We start from the raw sequence: 16,914 nt of genomic DNA, 5'->3' as shown, positions 1-16,914 counted from the left end.
ACATTCATGCCCGAGGCAAGATTCGAACCTGCGACCGTAGCGGTCGCGCGGTTCCAGACTGAAGCGCCTAGAACGGCTCGGCCACTCCGGCCAGCGTATTAAACATTTTCGTGATGATTATTTCAATGTCGACAGTGAAGACTCCAGGAGCGCTTGATACAATATTGTGGAGGATATGGGCAGAGCATCCTATTTATTCTACATTGTTTTCTAGCTCTTTAACACGTTCGCTGCGGCTGACGCTTATAAGCGTCTGCGCCCACTGTCGGATTACTCAGTCTAGTTGCAGCGTCTAAGCTAGCGTCAAAGCTAAACTTCTGTTTTGTGTGGTCAGTTACCGAACGTATATTGTCCGTAATGGCGGCTAATGAACCGACACCTGGACCTTCCAATGTGAAAAGGAGCAGGAAAAGTGTTAAACTTGCAGAGGAACAGTTACTTAGTGTACTAGACGACAGTGATTTTCTGTGTAGTGAAGAAGAGGCATACAACAGAGATTGTCATTTAAAGGTTGCAGAAGAATTGCAGAGTGATGAAAGCGTGGAAGCACAGCTTTCGAATCTGTTTCGTGGCAGTTCCGAATCTGACGATACGGATCACAACGACTGTGTCAGGAAATCGACGACGAAAAAGAGCCCGACCTGTCACACAGAGATAATCCAGTTGAGTTCTGGCATAAAGAACCACATAATATGCAGTATGACCCATTTACGAAGGAAGAAGTTTTGAAAATTCATCCTGCTGGTAATTCTCCTACGGATTTCTTCAGATTATTGGTAACAGACGAAATGTTGCAACTTTTAGTTGACGAAACGAACGATAACGCAGTCAACGTATTGCTGAGCTAAAATACAAAAGAGGGATCTGGGAACTGTAAATGGAAACCTCTAAGTATAGGCGAATTACTAGTTTTCCTGGGTGTTTCGTTACATATAAGTAACGTTAAATATCCGCGATTACAAGAGTACTGGAAGAAAGAATCGCTGTCTGAGAATAGAGGAATAGCGATGTGTATAAGCAGAGACCGGTATTTGATCATATTACGCTCTCTTCATTTTGCAAAAAAATCCACTTCCAGGAAACCCGAAACCAGACGATCGTTTATATAAGATACGACCTATATTGGATTATTTTAACACGAGAATGGCTCAAGTGTATTAATTTTTTTTTCCTTTATTGAGTTTCGATTCCCCTTGAAGGGGGCGGGCTGGCAGCAGCTTATTACGCCGCTCTTCAGCCTACAGAATTTGTTTTAAAAAGATGAAGATAACAAAAAAATAATAACAGTTGGCGATAAAATCGGTGACTTGTAGGTAAAATGCCAGTAAATTCTGGAGCTTAAAACATAAAACACAGGGTTGATGATGCTAATAAAATACACAGGAAGCAGAAAAAAAATAGACAGACAACTAAAAAACACGGCGACAGTCTGGGTTCTGTTCACAAGAGATATAAAATGCACACCCAGTGACAGCATGATTTCTGTTCGCGACACTGTGGAAAGACGCACAACACTGAACAGTCACTTAAACACTGCACTAAACAGTTGGCACAAATATGACGAACCACAGCCGAGAGCAGGTGGGGGGGAACTGGTCAGATGACGGGAATAGAAGGGGGAGTGTATTACCCGGGAAGAGATTTATCAATAGATGAATCAACGATTCTTTGGAGGGGAAGATTGTCATTTAGACAGCATATAAAAAGCAATCGTAATAAATACGGCATTAAGATATACATGGAATAAAAATTTTTCCTGAATGCAGTCGATTAGTTGCTTGTTTGAATTGTATTTTTTGTCACATTATCAACAAATCACGGACATTTGAATGACGCCTGTAACCCGTACAGGTGTCAGACAGCAAACAGACTTTAAAAAAAAATGGTTCAAATAGCTCTGAGCACTATGGGACTTAACATCTATGGTCATCTACTTAAACCTAACTAACCTAAGGACATCACACCACACCCAGTCATCACGAGGCAGAGAAAATCCCTGACCCCGCCGGGAAACAGACTTAAAACTAGAGGTGTTCATGTTCCGCTTTTAACCCGCCCATGCTTGCCCGGTGGCCAGGCGGGCAGGCCGCCGCGCGTTGTCAACAGAACGGGCAGGCTGCTTCACTCCCAGCCAAGCCAAGCAGAACCCAACCCGGACAGGCTGCGGGAAACTTGCTTGCCTGTCCATATTACTGCTGAGCTGCGCTACGCAGCCGTTTAGTCTGCGCGCTTCATTGTCCTACTGTGAACGTTAATTAAAAGTTTTTATTTTACCTGAGCACCAAAAGGCAAACCCTAACATTATATATATATTAATTTCAGGTCAAAAATATTGGGTTTTATTTGTACATTCTTCCTTTACGCGTATATTTCGGGCTTATTATCTATATAAATAAAAATGAATTGCCAAATGCGTTGATAAGTGTAAAACTCGAGGACGGTTGGACTAATTCGGCAATTTTTTTTTTTTTTTTTTTGCTGTGTTCGTAATTCTCAGGACAAGGTTTTTATGAAATAAAATTTTTCGAAAATCGACCGAAAAATTGGAAAATTTGAGAAAAACTGAAAGTGTTTTTTCATTGTGTGCGTGTGTTTGTATTGCAAACAATCTTGATGAAATTTTGCACACTATACCTCGAAACCAAGAGGAATTCGGCAGATTGTACGTTTTTATTCCGATCTTGATGAAATTTGGCATACTTGATATTCAAAGCAGGATGAAGGGCGCTGTCTGCTTAAAATTCTGAATGGTACATGGCGGAGGGTACTTTACTTACACACTTCTACACCAACCTACAGTTTTATTCCGATCTTGAAGAAATTTTGCACGCTTGACCATCAAGAGGAACATTACTGTCTACATAATATTTCGGACAGTGCATGGAATAGAGTACCTTACAAAAGATTTTGACATCGTTTGTGGGTTACCATGAAATCCTTCTCCCTCTATACTGCTAAATGGTCTCAGGTCCTTAGCACACATTTCGACGCCCTTTTCGGCCACTAAATCTTTGTCCTCTTTCAAGATATTTACGGAGTGAGGGAACTGCTTGTCAAATTTGCACACATGTCGTAACATACTCGAGGTTCATAAATAAGTACTTAAGAGCTTTTTACATAGTTTGCATTGAGACACACCTATCGATTTATTTGAAGCGGCCTCATAAACACACGAAAACGTTTCCTATGGGGCACTTGTGCTCTGTTTCGTTACCAGCATGTATTCGCCAGTTGTCAATTTTTTTTCAGTCTCACTAAAGTCCGACCTATTCATTGTGCTGCCCGCACCGTTGCGATAAATGTACTGCGGGCTAGCTACCTGGCTACTCTAGTCACGGTAGCTTGACAGCGCAACCTGTTGTCAGGCGCAGCAAGCTGAGCGGGTCCCGTGAAGCTTGGCAGGCCTGCGGGAACCCGGGTAGCCCGGGCTTGCGGGAGCCCAAGTCGGTCGCATTACCCACTATGCCTCACTACATGCGTACTCATGTGTTTACGTCGCGGCAGGCTGACCTGCATGAATGGTTGCAGAGGAGCTAGGGGCAAGCAGGCTGCAATGGGAATTTGTACACCTCTGTTTAAAACATGACCACAATACAGTTGAAGCTTATTTGAAGTAATGCATGTAAGTTGTCATCAATAAGTCAGCATAGAACATGATCCTACAGATCTTACAAGGTCTCGACGTCAGCCTGTAGCTCGGGTGTGCTTAGGAGCGTCGGCTCCGAGCGGTGCCCGCCGTTCCAGAGTGTCGCCGGGCCGCACTGGAGAGTTGCGCGCCTGCACCGATGCCGCAGCGAAAGTGTTAATTTGGTGAAACACATCCCGCTGGTCGCGTCAATGAAGCCCTCCGATGTTGGTGTTCGTGTTGATATTGTCTCCGCAAATAGCGATTAATTTATCGAATGAGATTTGCAGTTGTCTGAAAGTGCCTAGACAAACCTTTGTAATTGTCTGCGATGTTTCGTTATTCAGCCAATCAAACTTCAACAGCTTTCGTTACATCCCGTCAGTTTCAGTAAACCATCGGACAACTAAAGAAATCATCTCTTCAGCCTTGTGGTTCGATGCATCGGTGTCTATGCCTTCGGACATTGAGTGTGGTGCGAGAATATTTTTAATAATCGCTGTGGCTTTGGTCCTGGCTGTCGGCTGCTTTCAGCCGACTTTGGTGTCAGGATACATTTTGGCATTCTGTTTTACGGTACAGTCAAAACAACTGAAAGGATTTATGATTCTTGACAATTTTATAAGCTGTGGTTAGTTCTGCAGCAGCAACGAGCAATTGCTCCTGAGTATCTTCTTTCATGACGAATGTACAAACAGGCTTTAATTGTTTTATTGCGTGTCTATTTGATTCTGCGTAAAAATGTGCTGCATCACATCTGCCTTACCTCCGTTAGTTACTTCGACGAAACCTACAAATTTCACCCATCGCTTCCTGATCCGTACGTTCTTTCCTGAGAAAGGACCACTCTTTTGTGGAATCATTCGAAAAGGACACTTTCTTTTTTCATGTATCCATCCTTAGGCATTTTCGTTTATTAGACGGTAAACAGTCGATAATAACACTAATCATCGAAGCAGACGTCACTACACACTTCGCGCCCTCTATACCCGCAGTAAACACTTCAGCCGTTACCAGCTTGCGCTCGTGCGTGTTACGTTCAGCAAGAAGTCTTATCAGATCGCTATTCAAATGGGAACTGCCCCATTCCTCCGCGGGGCGCTGCTTAAATGTTTCCGGCTCCGTACTACCGGAGAAGTCTTGTATTTTCTAGAATGATGGCGCTAAATGTAAAAGGTTCTTGCGTCGTGGAGGGAAGATACGCAACATGCAACTCCATCTATGAGCCGATCTTGTAATCATAAATATGTTGACATAAATAAAACTCAGGCTGCATTTACGTGTCGCGCCAACATATGGCGTTCCTTCAGTACCGGAGCCAAACTCTTAACGTTTATTTTCCTTTTTCTTTCTCGGAATATCGGGACAAGAAGCTCCATAACGGTGGCGGGACCGATACATGGAGACGGACGGATGGCAACCGTATGCCGACAAACCAGTTCCGCGCATTGCTAAGGTATTTCCTCGCACGTTTCAAGGTTGCAGCGAGACTGCTTACTGCAGCTGACCACAGCTGAAGGCATCTGGCGGATCGGACGTCTGTGCCCTGAAGGACGTTTCAACCTTCACCCACGCTTCTTACCGGATGAGCTACCCGCCCACGCCTTACGACGCAGCTTGAAACACATCTGTCTGGACAGTGTTAAATTTAAAATGGCGTCAACTTTAAAACGAGGAACGGTGCTCTGAAGAGCTCACGATTTCTTTTAGATGACAATGAACATGCAAGGACTCATTTGTGTGGAAGATATTCGGGCATCGCGGCACACGCAGTAAAGCGAAATTAAAGCATTTGCAGTTTATGTGGAAACTTTTTCCGTTAAAGAAGCTGGTATGCGCGTGACAAATTTAAAAACGTACCCGTAGTAAAAGCGTTACGTTGACAGGGCAGCTTCACCTACATAGAAAACGATTCCACGTTTGTTTCAAGACAACTATATATTATCACTATAGCCGACATAATCGCCTAGAGAGAGCGAGCAACTGTACATATATAAGATAATTCTCATTTATTGTTCGCTCCCACTTATACATTTGTAATTACATTAAATGTTTCCATCGCTCTCCAGAACATCTTCAGATCTAAAACAACGTAATACGAAATAAGTAACATCTAAAATTTTGCAATAAGTTGAAAAGAAAAGAACTGTTGATAAATGTAAAATTTACCTAAGTAGTTGTACTTACTCAGTGCCACATATCAGAGTAATGTGTTTCTTAATTGCGGTCTTTTTATTTTAATACGTATATGTTGGAAGAAGGAAGAGATGGGGGAAGGGAAAGTGGAGTGAGGCTTCCCAGTCAGCCTCCCCCAATCAGCGATCCAAACATTCAATGTAATTAAAAATGTGTAACTGGGAGCAAAGAATAAATGAGAAATACCTTAAACGTGGTCCTACCATGATTCAGTTTAGAACCTACTGAAACACATGGGAAAACTAAATACGAACTAATCATAACGTGTAGGCTTTCACAGCCGGCGTCTTCATTACTCAAAACTACTGGGCTGAGAAGCCATGGTCGGTCTGTAAAACTACTTCCTGACGTTTCGTTGCCAACTGCAGTCAAAGACTGGCTGCCAGAAACCCATGTGTGTTTCGAAGAGCCAGCGTTCTGTCAACGCTCTGTCTCACGAAATGGTCCTATGTGTACGAATATGGCTTGTGTGTGGTACTGGCTTGGGGAGTATGACCCCAGGTGGATGATGTTTATGATGAGGGTGATGTTTATACTGATGGAGATGAGTATTTTGTTTTATAATGATGAGATGAAGTTTACCGCCTAAAGTGGCGATGGAGTGTATTGATTGGAGCTCTGAGTTAAAAAAATGGTTCAAATGGATCTGAGCACTGTGTGACTTAACTTCTGTCGTCATCAGTCCCCTAGAACTTAGAACCACTTAAACCTAACTAACCTAGTACATCACACACATTCATGCCCGAGGCAGGATTCGAACCAGCGACCGCAGCGGTCTCGCGGTTCCAGACTGTGGCGCCTAGAACCTCTCGGCCACTCCGGCCGGCTTTCTGAGTCCAGGATGTGTGTTCCTTCCCAGAGTATTGATGAGATGATACGGTGATGAATTAGCTGATAGGCCGTGGAGGTCCCGTTTATATAGAGCGCATAGAGGGCACCACCATTCGTCACGTCGAGCCGGCTGTAAATCTCTCTCTAACGTCATTATTCTCGATCGAAGATAATCGATTGTCACATCGTTGGTGCAAATTCGACCGCATATCTTGTCTAACTTTAAGCGTTCCTCTTTTCTGCTGAAATTATTGTGGTGTTTCTGAATCCCTATAGCGTCTCTATACATACGTTCGTAATAATGCGATGTCTGTGATAGCACACTCGTCTCATTAAATTTTATTTTCGTGATCACCGTCTTTAAAAACATGTTCCGCTACGGCTGATTTGTCGGTATGTCGCAGTCGACAGTTCCTTTTGTGTTCGGTTAAATGGGTATTGACACTTCTTTTCGTCGTTCCAATATAAACCTTCCCACAGCTGCACGGAATTTCATACACCCAAGGATTTGCTAAGCGGTGTCGAGCGACTTCCGCCGATCTTAAACACTCACTAATCTTCTTGGTGGGTCTAAAGATGGTTTCAGCCTGAAACTTGACCAGAACTTTGCCATTACGGTCTGTAATATTGCGGATAAGTGGAAGAAAAAACTTTTCCGTTTGACAGTTGTTATTGCTGATTGTTGTCAGACTCTTTTCTTCTGGGATGCAGTGTGCGATCTAACTCGTTGTCAGCGTATACATTTTTCTTAAAAGCCATTCGCAAATGATTTAACTCAACTTGCAAATAAACTGGCTCGCAGATACATTACTGGCCATTAAAATCGCTACACCACGAAGATGACGTGCTACAGACGCGAAATTTAACCGACAGGAAGAAGATGCTGTGATATGCAAATCATTACCTTCTCAGAGCATTCACAAAAGGTAGGAGCCGGTGGGGACACCTACAACGTGCTGACACAAGTTTCCAACCGATTTCTCATACACAAACAGCAGTTGACCGGCGTTGCCTGGTGAAACGTTGTTGTGATGCCTCGTGCAAGGAGGAGAAATGCGTACCATCACGTTTCCGACTTTGATAAAGGTCGGATTGTATCCTATCGCGATTGCGGTTTATCGTATCGCGACATTGCTGCTCGCGTTGGTCGAGATCCAATGACTGTTAGCAGAATATGGAATTGGTGGGTTCAGGAGGGTAATATGGAACGCCGCCGTGCTGGATCCCAGCGGCCTCGTATCACTAGCAGTCGAGATGACAGGCATCTTGTGCGCATGGCTGTAAGTGATCGTGCAGCCACGTCTCGATCCCTGATGGGGATGTTTGCAAGACAACAACCATCTGCACCAACAGTTCGACGACGTTTGCAGCAGCACGGACTATCAGGTCGGAGACCGTGGCTGCGGTTACCTTTGACGCTGCATCACAGATAGGAGCGCCAGCTATGGTGTACTCGACGACGAACCTGGGTGCACGAATGGCAAAACGTCATTTTTTCGGATGAATCCAGGTTCTGTTTAGAGCATCGTGATGTTCGCATCCGTGTTCGGCGACATCGAGGTCAACGCACATTGGAAGCGTGTATTCGTCATCGCCATACTGGCGTATGACCCAGCGTGATGGTATGGGGTCACCTCTTGTTCGCACTGACGACACTTTGAACAGTGGACGTTACATTTCAGATGTGTTACGACCCGTGGCTCTACCCTCCATTCGATCCCTGCGAAACCCTACATTTCAGCAGCATAATGCCCGACCGCATGTTGCAGGTCCTGTACGGGCCTTTCTAGATGCAGAAAATGATCGACTGCACATTCTCCAGATCACTTACCAATTGAAAACGTGTGGTCAATGGTAACCCAGCAACTGCCTCGTCACAATACGCCAGTCACTACTCTTGATGAACCGTGGTATCGTGTTGAAGCTGCATGGACAGCTATACCTGTACAGGGCACCCAAGCTCTGTTTGACTCAATGCCCAGGCGTATCAAGGCCGTTATTACGGCCAGAGGTGGTTGTTCTGGGTACTGATTTCTCAGGATCTATGCACCCAAATTGCGTTACAATGTAATCACATGTCAGTTATAGTATAATATATTTGTCCAATGAATACCGGTTTATTATTTGCATTTCTTCTTGGTGTAGTAATTTTAATGCCCAGTAGTGTACTATTACCTCTGGCCACTAATGTTTTAATGACACATCTCTTCTGCCTAGGACGATCGTTCGAATCCCTATGGAGGTAACGGTCGGTGTGTGCGTATTTTTTCTATGCAGTGTATAACATACACTCCCATCTGCCCGTTTAATTACTGCTACATCCAAAAAATTAAGCCCTCCATTACGCTCTTTCTGCATAGTAAATTGTATCTTTGGATTAATACTATTTAGGTGCAACAAGAAACCATACAATTCCCCTTCCCCATGATTCCATACCACAAAAGTGTCATCCACATACCGATACCACTTCAGAGGGCTTTCACTGGCAGAGTCGAGTAGCTGCGACTAATTTCCAGTATGATAATGAGTTTTACGAACAAAGCGCCCTGAGTCCAGCTGTTGCAAATCTATTTGTGGAATATTTCGAACAGCAGGCGCTACAGTGTGCCAGTAAAAGCCCTTTGAAGTGGTTCAGCTTCCCATTTCAACGGAATGTCTCCTCATCACCAAACACTGTGCAAGAAAGCAGTCATCCTGTCATCTTGGCAAGAACGAAATTACATAGCTCTACATGTTTGTCACCTTCACCAAAAGCTTGCAGTAGTTCAATTTTGTTTGGTTTCGTGTGTAAACGTCGACACAACACACGCCAGACGGACATCGGGGACCATGCTGAGCTGTCGAGCTTCACGGCGAACGGATTTCTGCGGGCTCCCTGTGAAACTATGGCGGATGCGTTCGACGTCTGTGTCAGACACTCGGGGACGGCCCGGCTATTTGCGTTTACACAAGCAACATGTTTCTAGGAATTCTTCATGCCATCGTCTAATGCTCTGTGCTGTTGGAGGATCCACACCATACCTAGTGCGAAACTCACGCTTAACAGTTATCACTGATCCACACTGCGCAAAACGTAGAATACAAAACGGTTTCTATTGTTCAAAAATGGTTCAAATGGCTCTGAGCACTATGGGACTTAACATTTTAGGTCATCAGTCGCTTGAACTTAGAATACTTAAACCTAACTAACCTAAGGACATCACACACATCCATGCCCGAGGCAGGATTCGAACCTGCGACCATAGCAGTCACTCGGTTCCAGACTGAAGCGCCTAGAACCGCTTGGCCACTGCGGCTGGCCGGTTTCTGTTGTCCCGACATCATTTTTACCAGAACTGAAGTGGTCACACACTGCTGCTACCTAGCGGGAACCGCGTAAAACTCGAGAGTTTACTCTTGCTAACTGTACGTTGCTCACGCACATATGTCAAACATTTTGTTCATATATCTGATGATTCTTTTTGATACATCCTGTATTTTCAAATAGTTACTCGAAGTGGCCTACAGCAATGTATAAGCTGGCGCTGTAGTGGGAAAAAAATTTGGTCCGCTTTACTAATAGTTAGTGAATCGAATGTACGGGGTGTTCAAAAAGTCTCTCCGCAGTGCCGTATGATTGTTCGCCTGCCCTCCAAGTGGACTCTCCCAACATTCCACTGTTCCGTTTATCTGAGCCAGCGGCAGTAGTATCGTTGGTGTGTGTCGTTACGTGTTCACGTGAGCGTTTAAGTTTAGTTCCTTTGTTCGTTTGTTTCATTTTTGTCACTGTTAAAATGCTAACCATTGAATAACGTGTGTTTTTAGTCGAACAAATGTTCAAAGCTGGCGGTGAATACACAGTTTCAGTCCGTCAAACATTTAATTCAGTTTTCCCAGAGACAACACTCCCACATCGCGATACTGTTTGGGGGTTTTGATTAATAAATTTGGAAGTACGGGTTGAGTGACAGATGCACCGAGAAGTGGTCGCCCTAGCGTTTTGTCTGAGGATAAACTACTCGATATTTCCGATAAAATGTCCACGAGTCCGAACAAGTCAGTAAGACAACTCGCTCAGGACATCGATGTTAGTGTCGGAACGGCCCATATAGCTGTAAGTAAAAAATTAGAACTTTTCCCATACAAAGCAATAGTGGTGCAAAAACTGAAAAATACTGATCATGGCAAGAGGCTGCATTATTTTCAATGGTTCCAAAATTTCGTTCAACAAATTGGAAGGGGTATTCTTAATGAAACATTTTTCAGTGATGAGGCATGGTTTCATTTATCCGGGTACATGAACTCGCAAAATTCTGGTCTCTGGAATAGTGCAAATCCATTGTGTATTCATGAGGAAGCACATCATTCTGTGAAAATAGGAGTTTGAATTGCAATTTCTAGACGTCAGATTGTAGGTCCCATATTTTTCAACGAAACAATAAACGCACAACGATACTGCAGTGATATTCTGCAACCATTCATAGCCGGCCGTTGTGGCCGAGCGGTTCTAGGCGCTTCAGTCCGGAACCGCGCGCCTGCTACGGTCGCAGGTGCGAATCCTGCCACGGGCATGGATGTGTGGGATGTCATGAGGTTAGTTAGGTTTAAGTAGTTCTAGGTTCTAGGCGACTAATGACCCCAGAAGTTAAGTCCGATAGTGCTTAGAGCCATTTGTACCCATTCATAGGAGAACTTGTGTTAAATGAAATACTGAACGGTTATTTTAAACAAGATGGTGCAACCGCGCATGCAGCTCACGTTTCAATGTCACTGCTTGCTGATGTTTTCGGTGATCGCATAATTTCATACGGACTTTGGCCTCCACGATCGCCTGACCTAACAAAAAAAAAATGGTTCAAATACCTTGAGCACTATGGAACTTAACTTCTGAGGTCATCAGTCCCCTGGAACTTAGAACTACTTAAACCTAACTAACCTAAGGACATCGCACACATCCATGCCCGAGGCAGTATTCGAACCTGCGACCGTAGCGGTCACGCGGTTCCGGACTGAAGCGCCTTTAACCGCTCGGCCACCCCGGCCGGCGCCTGACCTAACACCACCTAACTTTTTCTTCTGGGGTGCAGCGAAAGCAACTGCCTATAAAAACTGTCCAAAATCCATCGACGAATTGAAAACTGCAATATCCACTTTCACTGCTCCTGTTACAGAAGAGATGTTACAGCGTGTGTTTGGAAACATGATTAGACGAATTGAATTGTGTATTCAACAACAGGGGGCACACTTTCAACATTTAATTTGAACATTTTTGAGTAAAACTTAATATTCAATAAATCAGTAACTTGTATTTCACTCAGTTTCATTTCGGTATACAGGGTGTTACAAAAAGGTACGGCCAAACTTTCAGGAAACGTTCCTCACACACAAAGAAAGAAAATATGTTATGTGGACATGTGTCCGGAAACGCTTACTTTCCATGTTGGAGCTCATTTTATTACTTCTCTTCAAATCACATTAATCATGGAATGGAAACACACAGCAACAGAACGTACCAGCGTGACTTCAAACACTTTGTTACAAGAAATGTTGAAAATGTCCTCCGTTAGCGAGGATACATGCATCCACCCTCTGTCGCATGGAATCCCTGATGCTCTGATGCAGCCCTGGAGAATGGTGTATTGTATCACAGCCGTCCACAATACGAGCACGAAGAGTCTCTACAGCTTTCAAATGCCCCCATAAATGAAAGTCAAGAGGGTTGAGGTCAGGAGAGCGTGGAGGCCACGGAATTGGTCCCCCTCTACCAGTCCATCGGTCACCGAATCTGTTGTTGAGAAGCGTACGAACACTTCGACTGAAATGTGCAGGAGCTCCATCGTGCATGAACCACATGTTGTGTCGTACTTGCAAAGGCAGATGTTCTAGCAGTACAGGTAGAGGGTATCCCGTATGAAATCGTGGCGGTGAATCGAGGAAGTACAGTACAAACTGACGAAACTAAAATGAGCTCTAACATCGAAATTAACCGTTTGCGGACACATGTCCACATAACATCTTTTCTTTATTTGTGTGTGAGGAATGTTTTCTGAAAGTTTGGCCGTACCTTTTTGTAACACCCTGTATATTCACCGCGGCATACGGCACGCATGGCTATCATACGGCACTGCGGAGAGACTTTTTGAACACCCCGTATCCATAAAACGGGATCTGCATCTTTTCCAAATAACATTAAACAAGTCCGCGACACGGCGATTACACACTTCGTAATTTCAAAGGAATCCCACAAGCCAAGGTCACTCAACTTTGGCTTGGAATGCACCGGTTACACACAATCGATAGTAACATTTGCAATGCAATGCAAGAAAACACACTGTGAAACCGTTTACTAGTATTCAGACATGAGAAGTGTTTTTACTCTATCGAGTCTTAAAACATCCAGAGATCATAGTTATATGTGAAACAGTTTTGTGCTCCAGACAGTGAATTACCTGCTCTGCACTCGCAGCACTGCGCTCTCCGCCGCGCCTCGCCAGCGACTGCCTGGCTGCCCAGCACAGCGCGAGAGCGCCGCAGCTCTGTCGTCACGTGACCCACTCTCTCTGGACGCTGGCGGAAATCGCGAGGTGCGGCCTCGGCGTTGCGCAACGCCCTTCTGAGAAACCAGCCGACTCGACTCTTCCTTCTGCGAAACACTGCCGTCGTTGAAACTTCCTGGCAGATTAAAACTGTGTGCCAGACCGAGACTCGAACTCGGGACCTTTGTCTTACGCGGGCAAGTGCTCTAGCGACTCAGGCGTGCTTGGGTAGCTCAGTTGGTAGAGCACTTGCCGCGAAAGGCAAAGGTCCCGAGTTCGAGTCTCGGTCTGGCACACAGTTATAACCTGCCAGCAAGTTTCATATAGCGCACACTCCGCTGCAGAGTGAAAATCCCATTCTTGAAACGTGCCCCAGGCTGTGGCTGAGGCCGGTATTACACTATCAAATTTGTTTGTCAAAGATTTGATCAAAGATGTGATCAAATATTCCGTCAAATATATTTGACAAAGATCTTTGACGTAGCGCTAGAAGGGGTATTACACTGTCACCAAATTTTTCGTCAAAGTTCAAGATGGCTGACAACAACTTGTTATTAACCACAGCAGTTCCACGTACCGCAATTGCATTGTGTGCACATGCGGAAAAGAAGTGGGGGAAAAAAAGGAACCATACATACGAGGTTGACACTTAAATTCCTGGGACTACAACTTGATAATAAATTCAGTTGGGAGGAGTACACCACAGAACTGCAGAAACTCCTTAACAAATCTGTATTTGCAATTCGAGTGTTAGCAGACATAGGCAACATAAAAATGAAAAAGCTTGCATACTTTGCCTGCTTTCATTCCAAAATGTCATATAGTATAATATTTTGGGGTAAAAATTCAAGTCAAACAAAAATTTTCATAGTCCAAAAGCGTGTAATACGTATTATTTGTGAATTAAATTCACGGACGTCATATAGAAACCTCTTCAAAGAACTGGGTATACTAACCACTGCCTCTCAGTATATTTACTCCTTAATGAAATTTGTCCTAAATAATATATCTCTTTTTCCAACAAACAACTCAGTTCATACATACAATACCAGGAACAAAAATGATCTGCACAAGGACTTAAAAGCACTTACTTTACTTCCAAAAGGGGTCCACTACTCAGGAACACTCAGCTTCAATAATTTGCCAGCAAACGTAAAAAGTTTATTTACAAATAAAGATCAGTTTAAAAGGAGCCTGAAAGGCTTGCTAGTGGTCAACTCCTCCTACTCCATTGACGAAATTTTTAATAGAAACATGTGATGGCTTGTATTTATTGATACTATTAGTATTGTTATTTCAGATTTTTAAAAAAATTGACATGTTTCACATCCACGAGGATCTCCTCAGCATAGATCTATCGAACGAAAAACTAATCTAATCTCGGTCAAGCCGTGGGTTTTACGACGACACGATAAAAGCATTGAACAAAACTTGTTACGTGAGCTTACAGTGGAAGACGTCAAGTCGTACATCAGTTACTTAAGAATGGATGAGCATACATTTCTGTATGTGCTCAGTGAAGTGTATCCTCATATCACAAAGCACAATATTCACTTAAGAACTGCTACATCTGCAGAAGACAGGCTCACTGTAACACTCCGATTCCTTGCTACAGGAGAGGGTTAGGTTAGGTTAGGTCAGGTCAGGTCAGGTCACCAATCTTCTTAATCTATTTTTGTATTCAGGGTGCCTTACGTTGTAAAGCGCCTCATCAGCTTCATACATCTCTATTAATTTTGTAGTTGTCGGCACACACCAATTGTATTTACTGGCAATGTTTATAAAAACACTACAGACGACAGAGTACTGTAGTGATGCTAGCGCTCCATGTGGTAACATGTCACATTGCAGAGAACAGAAGACAAGCGATTTCTTTGATCAAATCTACAGCGAGGCCCTAGATTTGATCAAATATTGGATGACATTTGACAAAGTCCCTATTACACTATCAAATATGTTTGACAAAGATATTGGACAAAGAAATTTGATAGTGTAATACCGGCCTAATCTACTTTTTATGTCCTCCTTGCTCCATCTGCCATGCGTATTTCGCTGCCTAGGTAGCAGAATTCTTTGACTTTATCTACTTCATAACCACCAATCCTGATGTTAAGTTTCTCGCTGCTTTTGTATCTTCTACTTTTCATTACTTTCGTCTCTCTTCGATTTACTCTCAGTTGCTATTCTGTACTCATTACACTGTTCGTTCCACCCAGCAGATCCTGTAATTCTCCTTCACCTTCACTGAGGATTGCAATGTCATCAGCGAATCTTATCATTGATATCCTTTCGCCTTGAATTTCAGTTCCACTGCTGAACCTATATTTTATTCCCGTTATTGCTTTTTCGATGTATAGATTGAACAGACGGGGCAAAAGACTACATCCCTGTCTTCTTGTTGTTGTGGTCTTCAGTCTGAAGATTGCTCTGATGCAGCTCTCCACACTACCCTATCTTGTGCAAGCCTTTTCAACTCCTACTATTTACAACCTACATCTTTCCGAATCTGCTTCCTGTATTCATCTTTTGGCCTCCCTCTACGATTTTTACCGCCCACAAATACCTCCAATACTAAACTACTGATCCTCTGATGTCTCAGAATGTGTCCTATCAACCGATCCCTTCTTTGGGTCAAGTTTTACCATAAATTCTCCCCAATTCTATTCATCAAATCTTCATTAGTCACGTGGTCGACCCCTCTAATCTTCACTATTCTTCTGTAGCACCACATTTCAAACGCTTCTGTTCTCTTCTTATCTAAACTGTTTATCGTCAAAGTGTCATCTCCATAGATGACAACACTTCAGACAAATACCTTCAGAAAAGACTTTCTAACACTTAAAATATATCAAAACTGAACATGATTGTCTCAATGGGAATTCAGCGATCGTTCATTAAATAAAATATGGGGTTTCAGTCTTCGATCGCTATTCTTTATTTTCTTTATTTACCGGTTTCGGACTAGCAGCCCATCTTCAGATCATATATTGTAGTTACAGAGTAACTTGTCCGTACAGAACACTCGGTTCACTGTCATAAGTAAAGTAAATTTCAATCTGTTAAAACCTTATATCACAGTTTTTGAGAGTAACCTGATTGGTAACAGTAAAAAGTGCCCTCTACCTATAACAATTGTGCATCTGTTATTCTTTCACCGTATATATTAATGGCGAATATTCTTTTTAATAAAACAATTTTTAAGGTAATAACATATGAATAGTCTTTTTTGAGTGGACCCTGAAACGAAAAATTTTTACATTAATTTAAAATTTCTTTATAAAGAAACATAAAATATAATTGAAATGTAGAATACTCGCCATTAATATATATGGTGAAATAATACCAGATGCACAATTGTTATAGCTAAAGGGCACTTTTTACTGTTACCAATCAGGTTACTCTTAAAAACTGCGATATAAGGTTTTAACAGATTGAAATTTACTTTACTTGTGACAGCGAACCGAGTGTTCTGTACGGACAAGTTACTCTGTAACTACAATATATGATCTGAAGATGGGCAGCTAGCCCGAAACCGGTAATTGAAAATAAAGAATAGCGATCGAAGACTGAAACGCCATATTTTACTTAAAATATATGTTCGATGTTAACAAATTTCTCTTCTTCAGAAATGCTTTTCTGACATTGCCAAAGCATTTTTTATACGATCTCTACTTCGGCCATCACGGTTATTTTGTGGCCCGAATAACAAAACTCATCTACTACTTTAAGCGTCTCGTTTTCTAATCT

At 43.0% G+C, this 16,914-nt stretch overlaps 1 protein-coding gene across 1 annotated transcript in view; it reads right to left on the bottom strand.

Moving 5' to 3' along the window:
• The window catches only part of LOC124770919 (60 kDa lysophospholipase-like), a 43,557-nt gene extending 30,437 nt beyond the window's left edge, over positions 1-13,120 (bottom strand). Inside the window, exon 1 of the mRNA XM_047249235.1 lies at positions 13,081-13,120. The gene's annotated coding sequence lies outside the window, so the exon portion shown is untranslated. The remainder of the gene's footprint in view (positions 1-13,080) is intronic.
• Between the last annotated feature and the right edge of the window lie 3,794 nt (positions 13,121-16,914).

This window comes from Schistocerca piceifrons, unplaced genomic scaffold (assembly GCF_021461385.2).
Source record: "Schistocerca piceifrons isolate TAMUIC-IGC-003096 unplaced genomic scaffold, iqSchPice1.1 HiC_scaffold_839, whole genome shotgun sequence".
Taxonomy (NCBI): domain Eukaryota; kingdom Metazoa; phylum Arthropoda; class Insecta; order Orthoptera; family Acrididae; genus Schistocerca; species Schistocerca piceifrons.
The sequence above is the reverse complement of the archived record's forward strand: the minus strand, read 5'-3'. Positions and strand labels throughout refer to the sequence as shown.